Here is an 8,686-nt window from a genome sequence, read left to right as displayed (position 1 = left end):
GAAATCTAATTAGATTACATTTATAATATAACCAATAGAGACTTTAGTATCCCATGAATGAATCAAATTCTCACACTTGAGGCAACAGCAAGAATTCTTTACACAGTAGGAGCTTACATAGCTGAAGGCATCTCTGTATGTGGTAGGGGGAACAGGAAACAGCATCCTGTAACCCCTGCGAATGAATCCAGATTCAAGAGGGATGTGAGACTTAGGAAAAATTAATGTGACTTCCTCTACGGCCCAACTCTGTTAAGGGAACAGCTACAATTTTGTCCATGCTCAGGGAGCAGAAGACAGGGCTGTCTCCCTCTCCAGTGACCAGATAATAATGTTAGCTGATGTCCCATGCATTCTCAGCTCTTTTTATTGCATAACATGCATTTCAATTTCTTTCCTTGAACTTAATAAAATTTATTAGTTTTAGTTTTTATTTGCTAACTCTACCATTAAACATAAATTATGAGTCCAGAAAAAAAATGTGCTTGTCTTGTGTAACTTTTTTTTCTAGGACTTCTGGCTGACACACACACACACACACACACACACACAAAAAAAAAAAAAATTCAGTGAATATCTTCTGAATGAGTGAATTAATGAATGAATTTTTCAAATCTTTTTTTCTTAACCATAAATTGGAGGAAATACTATTTATAGTACAGCATTTTTACACCAAATACATCAAAAATTTGAAACACTTTATGAAGTAAGCATGCAGTTAAAAGGAGCTGTTGTAACTAGATGGTGGCTAATTTTATTCCCAGCAATTGGAGGGCAGAGGTAGGTGGATCTCTGTGAGTTCAAGACCAGTCTGGTCTACCAGAGTGAGTTCTGAGCTAGACAAGGCAACACAGAGAAACCCTGTCTCAAAAAGCAAAAAAGCAAAACAAAATAACAGCAAAATAGCTGTTGTACTTAGTTACTCAATAACAAAAATGTTCTAATCCCATAGAAAGTCTAAAACTCAAGAAGAAAAATATTTTTATAAAATTAATTACATCTATTAATTAACAAAGTGTGTGTGTGTGTGTGTGTGTGTGTGTGTGTGTGTGTGTAGATAAGAGACCTGACCTGGCAGCAAGTATTTTAACTCACTTAGTCATATGGCTACCCCAAGAAAATAGATATTCTTAGTATTTCTTAATATACCAAGGTTGTCACATATAGGCTTCTATGAGGTAATTACCTCATATACTTTATGAGGTAATTCTAACATTTAAAAACAAAGGATCTAAGGATGTAGATCAGTGGCAGAGCCCTTGCCTAGAATTCATGAGGACATATGTTCACTCCTCAATGCGCAGTTGGGTTAGGGGGAAGAAAGAGAGTTTTATCATACGCAGTAGACAAGCTTTTGAGTTTAGATGCAATTCTTCATGAGTTTAGGGATGAGCTTGAGCTGTTCATGACACACTGCCTCTTTGGTTCACTTTTATCTAAAAAAAAAAAAAAAAAAAAAAAAACCGCACATTGAATGCCCATGTTGTTAGAAAATCCTAAGGAGACGTGCCAGGCAAGGTAGACGAGCACCATCAGAGTGGCACAGAGAGGAAAACAGAGCAGAGCAGTTCACCTGGAAGGAGGTCTGGCTCGGGCTATAATCTCAAATGAACAGCTCCACAGAAACCCATATCAAGGCAAGCTGGGAACCTGAGCAAGAACAGCAAAACAGGGCCGAGCAGCCAACAACACTACAAAGCTAGCCTTCTACAGGAGAATTTGCATTACATATTTAAGAATATTAGCCATTGTTTTGTGAATGTTCTCTTCCCAGGTTGGTTGCAGTTTTGAGGTACACCTGCCAGTAATAAAGTAAGTTTCAGTCAACAAAGAATTCAGTTTGCATTGATTTTGTTTGGTTTGTTTATGTATTTATTTATCTTTGCTGTTGTTTTTCAAGACAGGGTTTCTCTGTAGCTTTGGAACCTGTTCTGGAACTAGCTCTTATAGATGGGGCTGGCCTCAAACTCACAGAGTTCTGCCTGCCTCTGCCTCCCAAGTGCTAGGATTAAAGTGCCATCACTGTCTAGCCAATTTGTATGGATTTAATAAGGAAGTGTGTGTATGTATTTGTGTGAAGAAGTCTATTGGAAGTTGACTACAGGTAATAATTCAGTGCAATGCAATAGGTGGCCATAATCTTGGCAATTCTCTTGGGCTTGTATTCTGAATCATAAGTCAACTTATTAGAGACTTTAGGGTTTAAAAAGAAAAGTGATGATTTAAAGACAGTTAATGTTTGTTTTAGGGTCCCTAAGGGCCTTCTTACCTCTTACTCGCCAGTGTTGAGTCACTTAGCGCTCCCAACTGTAGCAGAAATAGAGAAACTAGAGAAGCCATAGAAGGGCAGAAATGACAAGAAGAACTGGACATAACCAACTTGTAATGCCTCCACATTTCTCTTTGTCGTTGTTGTATGTGGTTTTCTTTTTTTAAAAAAATCTTATCTGGTTCTAAAATTATACTAAAATATTCCCAAAAGTATTTCTATTTATTTTTTTAGTTAAAACTAGAGAGATGGCTCAGTGGTTAAGACTATATATTGATCTTGCAGAAGACCCAAGTTAGTTTCCCATCACCCAAGATGGATAGCTCACAGCTGCCTGGATCAACAGCTTCAGGGAATCCAATACCCTCATCTGGCCTCCACAGGCACCTAGACTAAATGTTCTGATAGACACACACACATAACTTACAAATATACTTTTGAAAATGAGTAAAAATACCAGTTAATTTTTCCTCTTCCAAATTAATAGAGGTGAGCAAACAGTATTGTGGATATTTTATACTCGTTAAAACTCTTATGAAAACTTTGTTGTCAAGGAAACCTTTTAAACATTAACTAGGATTTTTAAGTTGAAGCTGTGAGTGGATAGACTATTTAGAATACTACATAAGAATCTTGAATAAGACAGATTACCTAAAAAATCTTTATTGCCCCTTTGGGGATTCAGCTATTTAGGGTTACATATTCTATTCAAACATGTATTTTGCTGGCTGATAGGAAACTGCATGAATGTCACAACCTCAGCTACATGTTCTCAGGAGAAAGAATAAATATTAGAGTATGAAATACAATTTTACTGTTGAAATAACTGGGGCCAGGCCTCTGCTTATCTATGTTGAAAGACCATTTGCGTAAAAGAAGTTCCAAATTTTATTTTTAGGAGGGTATGAGAAAAACATCCAAACAGACACTCATAAGACATTTCTTCCACATTTTTATTTAAAATTAGCACTCAATTGCTTGTGACTTTGGTTCTTTTGAAAAATCCGTCTTGGAATCAGTCAAATTTGCTACTGTAAAGCTGATGTGGGATTCCCCTCTGTTTGCTGTGATTACCCTTAGTGAATAAAGAAAACTGGCTTGGTCTGATAGGGCAGAACAGAGCTAGGCAGGGAAAATAAAACTGAATGCTGGGAAAAAGAAGGGTGGAGTCAGAGAGAAGGTATGGATCTGCTGCTAGAGACAGACATGCCTAAACTTTGCCAGTAAGCTACTGCCACATAGCGATACACAGATTAATGGAGATGAGTTAAATTAATTTGTAAGAGTTAACCAATAAGAGGCTAGAGTTAATGGGTCAAGCAATGATTTAAATAATATAGTTTCTGTATGATTATTTCAAAAGTCTGGGTAGCCAGGAAATGAACAATTAGCCCCCCCTTTACAGAATAAAACCTAGTTCAGTCCAATTCAATTTCATTCATTTGATAATTATTATATGTTAATTGTTGCTATACTACAGTAGGAAAAACTCCTACTGTAGTAGAAATGAAATCCTGATAACTGATAGTGGAATGGGATTGTTTGCCAAGTACATAAGAAAAATCAAATGTTTTGAAGGACATTCTAAGGAATTCCTTGGGAACATGGCCTGAGTCAATTTCCTGCACTACCATGAGGTCATACTTCATTCACAGGTATCTAGAAGATCTCAGTAGGCCAGGAAACAGTGACTCAGAATAGGTCAAAAGCAGTCTGGTTAAAACCCATGAAACCTACTCCCAATAATCCAATTACTTCAGTCAGTTTTCTCCAAAAAACAGCACCTCTGACTACAAATCACTTTAACATTTGAGCTTATGGGAGACAGTTTTATATTCAAATCATGAAAACACCCTACACAGAATTCTACTCAATGTTGTTCGGATCCAACAGGATAAAGAAGAGTGTGGTATCTTAGAGACATATTTGAGTAGGAACTTTATATGAAGTTCTCTGTCCAAGGCAGTCATCTGAAGTTGACTTATGGCTCAGAATACCTTCAGGTGTGGGTCTGATACAAAGCAAAGCCCTAAGTTCTAGCTGTATGTCAAAAGATACGAGGAAGATGTTTAAGTTACTGATGCCAAATTTCCAACTCCAATTTTGTAAAATTTCTGGCTTAGTACCATAATAATTTGCCTTACTCTTGGCTAGCCATAGGATATATGAGGATTTTAAAAGAAATTTGAAAATTACTTATTTTATCTAGAACCAGTTATTTTACTATGTGTAGGAGTATTCTACTTGCATATATTTCTATTACCCCATACACATACCAGGTACCATTGAAGGCCAGAAAAGAGAATTAGTTACCCTGGAACTTGAGTTTTGGAGGTCAGAATAGGGTCTCAGATCACCTAGAACTGTAGTTGCAGGTGGTTGTGAGCAACGACAGTCCTTAACCACTGAGCCATCTCCCAGCCCCATGAGTTTGGGAAATTCAAAAGATGCATATATTTCCTCTCTAACCCTCAGACAACTGAATATGTGTGTGCATATATAAACCCATTGTAGCATTCTAGTTTCTAAAACTTCTCATGGTATTTCAACATATACACACAATATTTCAGACATATTAATCCATATATACTATTTATTAATGTTCCAAATATTAAATGTTATTTTAGTACAAGAAATTACCTGCTACTTGTCCTTTGCTCTCCTTCTAAATTTATAAAGCATTATCAAAATTTATAAAGATTATAGCATGAATTATAGCAATATAGAAAAACCAGGATTTTCTTTTTATGTTTTCTTTAGATGGTTTTCTATTTATTGAAGAAGATGCTTAAAAGAAATTCCACACTAGCTCAGAATTGAGTAAAATAGGGGGTTATTTATTTAGGAGTAGACTCACAGATCACAATCCCCTGCTAAAATGGGAACAGCTACCAAATCTCACAGATAGAAAAGAGGCCATAATTTACATCAGCAAATATGGTATAAGAGGCCATACCCAAGTGGGCAGGTAACCAGCTACTGGTTGTAGAAATTCCTACAGCACCTCCCCCTTTTGTTTAAATAAGAAAGTTCTAAGCCTATCACAAAGTTATATACAATAAAAATAAATATCAGGTAGGAAAATTAGAATTACAACCAGCATAAACAATATCAAGCAAGAAACATGTAATAAATGTTTTAATAATTATCCTATCCTAATGAGTTTAAGTCTTGTATAATAAACAACTTGGCCAAATCATGAGAGGAAAGTAACTACAACTATCTAGTTTTCAACCTGAGAAGGTAAATAATATTACTTGAGTAAGCCAGAAGTGCAATCAAGAAACTTCTAAAATGTGCAACAAATGACAGAGACAACTAGCTACCTGGGCAATCACCCAAAGTCTCACTTGTAACACTGGAGCAACCAACTTTGTCTAAGACCTAGAGTAACTGACAGATCATTTTCAGAGACAGAAATTTTTTTTAAAACCATCTTACCCTGTCTTGGTAAGATTTGACAAATATATATATATATATATATATATATATATATATATATCCCGCTTATCTTGTCCAGACATTGTGCATTTTGTCAGTGGTCGATGCATGAGCAGTTCCTTGCCCAAAGGCCAGTTTTGCCAAGAAGAAATTTATGATTTAGATATAATAATCTGTATTGTCCAGCAGGTGTCGTGGTTGTAGGGTCATGATTAGAGGCACAACCTGGTGCCATGAACATTCCTGAGTGGCTTTGGTTTCTCTGCCTTGGTGCTGGTTAAATACTGAGAAATATGCTTTGCTTGACAACTTAAAAGCAATTAAATCAATTCCATACGTGAAGCAAGAAGCCCAGAACTCAGGAGCCAGGAATACAAACTAAAAGTTGTACAAGTCACCAGATGGCAGGGAACATGACAGTAGGGGTGGAGGGGGCATGTGGGTACCTGGGAAATTTCCAAGTCACCACAAGCAGTTAGCTCCGTTGTTGAGGAGTTTAAAAAAAATTGTAGGTAAAAACAAGTCAAGCAGGTGGGGGTGGGAGACTTTTTGGGCTGCGGACTGTTTAGGCATTTAAGCTGATCCACCTGGTAGGTGTGGAGTTCGGATCCACGTGGGGCGCCAGATGAAGAAGGACATTTAAAAGAAATCCCACACTAGCTCAGTATTGAGTATAAATGATAGAGGGTTATTTATTTAGTGGTAGACTCACAGATCACAATCCTCTGCTGGAACAAGGAACAGCAGCTGAATCCCACAGCCAGAAAAGAGGCCTTAGGCGTGCTTTCCATTGGCATATATAGTATAAGAGGCCTCACCCAAGTGGCTGGATAACTTAAAGACTACTGATTGCAGGAATTCCTACAGCAATTTATGATCTCACTTTTGATTATCTTTTATGAAACAATACTGCACTGACACTAAGTTATATTTCTGATCAATATGTTCTGGTTTGAGGCTTTCAGAATTACTCCAGTTTAAAGATGATGCTAACATATGTGATTTCCTTCATAAATATGTAATAAAACATAAAACAACAACTGCAATGTCTCATCAATGGGTTCCCATGGTTGGTAATCAATGATTCCTTATGGGTAAATAAATAACATATGGGTGTTTTTCTGATACTTTATGTGATTTTTTTAAGCTTTCTAAGTGACTTCTGGGAAATTAAGGGTTAGTATATTAAATGAAATTTATTATCTTCATAGAATTTTGATGGCAAAAGTAAATGATAGATATTTGGATATTTTTAACTTTATTTGGTTTTTAGGAACAAAACAGAAATTCTCAATCATATTACCTTTGTGCCAATAAATACCATGATTTTCTTATTTAAATAGTCTATTATATCATGTATGTACATTACTTGTCAGAACCCAAAGCCCATGGAGAGATACTTCCTCCTCAAAGTATTGTTTTCTTGGCCCTGTCACAGAGATACTTAGAAAGCCTTAAGACAGAGTACTGATGAAATAGACAGTGCTTGGGATTTACTATGTAAATAGCAAATCTATGCTCAAAGAAACACACATATTGGTCACCCTGAAGTGATAGAGTTTATTGTTCAATGACTCATCAATGTTACATTGTTATAACTGATTTGGTATGAGCCAGGAAAAGACTTCATCCAAATCACAAACACACTGTGGTAAATAGAATAAGCTTCCTAAAGCCAGCCGTTTCCTACCCTTTGTAACTGTTAATATGTTGCCGTACAGAGTGTCTTAGTTACTTCTCTACTGCTGTGACAGAACAAGGAAACTTAGAAAAGAAAGTGTTTAATTGGGCTTCACTGCTTCAGAGGGTTAGAGTTTATGACCACCCTGGTGCAGGGCAAGGCAGCAGGCAGGCATGATGTAGGACCAGAAACTGAGAGCTTACATCTTCATCACAACCATAAGGCAGAGAAAAACAGAGATGGGAATGGCCCCACACTTTCTTTTAAAAACTCAAAACCGGCCCCCAGCAACAACCTAATCCAACAAAGCCACACCTTCTAATCCTTCCTAAACAGTTCTCCCAAGTTGACTAGTTGTTCAAATATATGAGTTTATGGAGGCCATTTTCATTCAAACTATCATACATATCTGAGGGGACTTCATAAAGATAGTTAAAATTAGAGACCTTGAGGTGGCAAATTATACTGAATTATCTGGAAGGGCCAAAACCAATTATTTGGGTTTTGAAAAGACAAGTGGTCAAATCAGAGAGCATTGGCTTGAAAAAACCATTTCACTTTTGCTAATTTTGAATATAAAGGAGGATCTATGAGCCAAGGAATATAGTTTGTCTCTAGACTCTGATAAGGCAAGAAACTGATTTTCTCCTAGAACCTCTGAGCATGTGCTTGCCAATTTTGTGGTTTTAGACCAAGGAGATTCATATAAATTTCTAACCCACAGCACAGTAACAAAATTACATTTTTCAAACCACTAAATTTATGGCAATTTCTTATAGTAGAATTTTTTAAGAGAACAAATATAAGGCAACAGTGTACATTCTTCCCACTTTAATTCAAGATAGTACTGAAAATCCTGGACTGAGCCATTAAATAAGAAAAAATGAATTAAAAGAATAAAATTAGAAATAAGCATATATACTTGATGATGACATAACTGTGCACGTGGAAACTCACCAGATACTTTACAAAAAAAAAAACTGTTGGAATTTGCTGCAGAATGTCTTTCTGTACACTGTGAATTTGTGTGGCTGTCATTGGTTCATAAACAAAACTGCTTTGGCCTATGGCAAGGCAGGATAGAGTCAGGTGGGAAAACTGATAGAAGTCTCTTGTTCTTGTTCCCCACACTCTCAAAGTGCATTCCCATATAACTTCTCCCAGACCCACCCTTCAGTGTTCACTACAGTGGTCTTCCTCCAAGCCTAACAACATACATTATCTTAGGACACTTTTCAGGTCATTTGGGCCCAAATTATTTATTTCACTCCTCTCTAATTTGACCAAGAATAAAA

Source organism: Microtus oregoni, unplaced genomic scaffold, assembly GCF_018167655.1.
Source record: "Microtus oregoni isolate MIOR12 unplaced genomic scaffold, Mior012 000001F_ref0000356, whole genome shotgun sequence".
NCBI lineage: Eukaryota > Metazoa > Chordata > Mammalia > Rodentia > Cricetidae > Microtus > Microtus oregoni.
Note: the sequence above shows the minus strand (reverse complement) of the source record.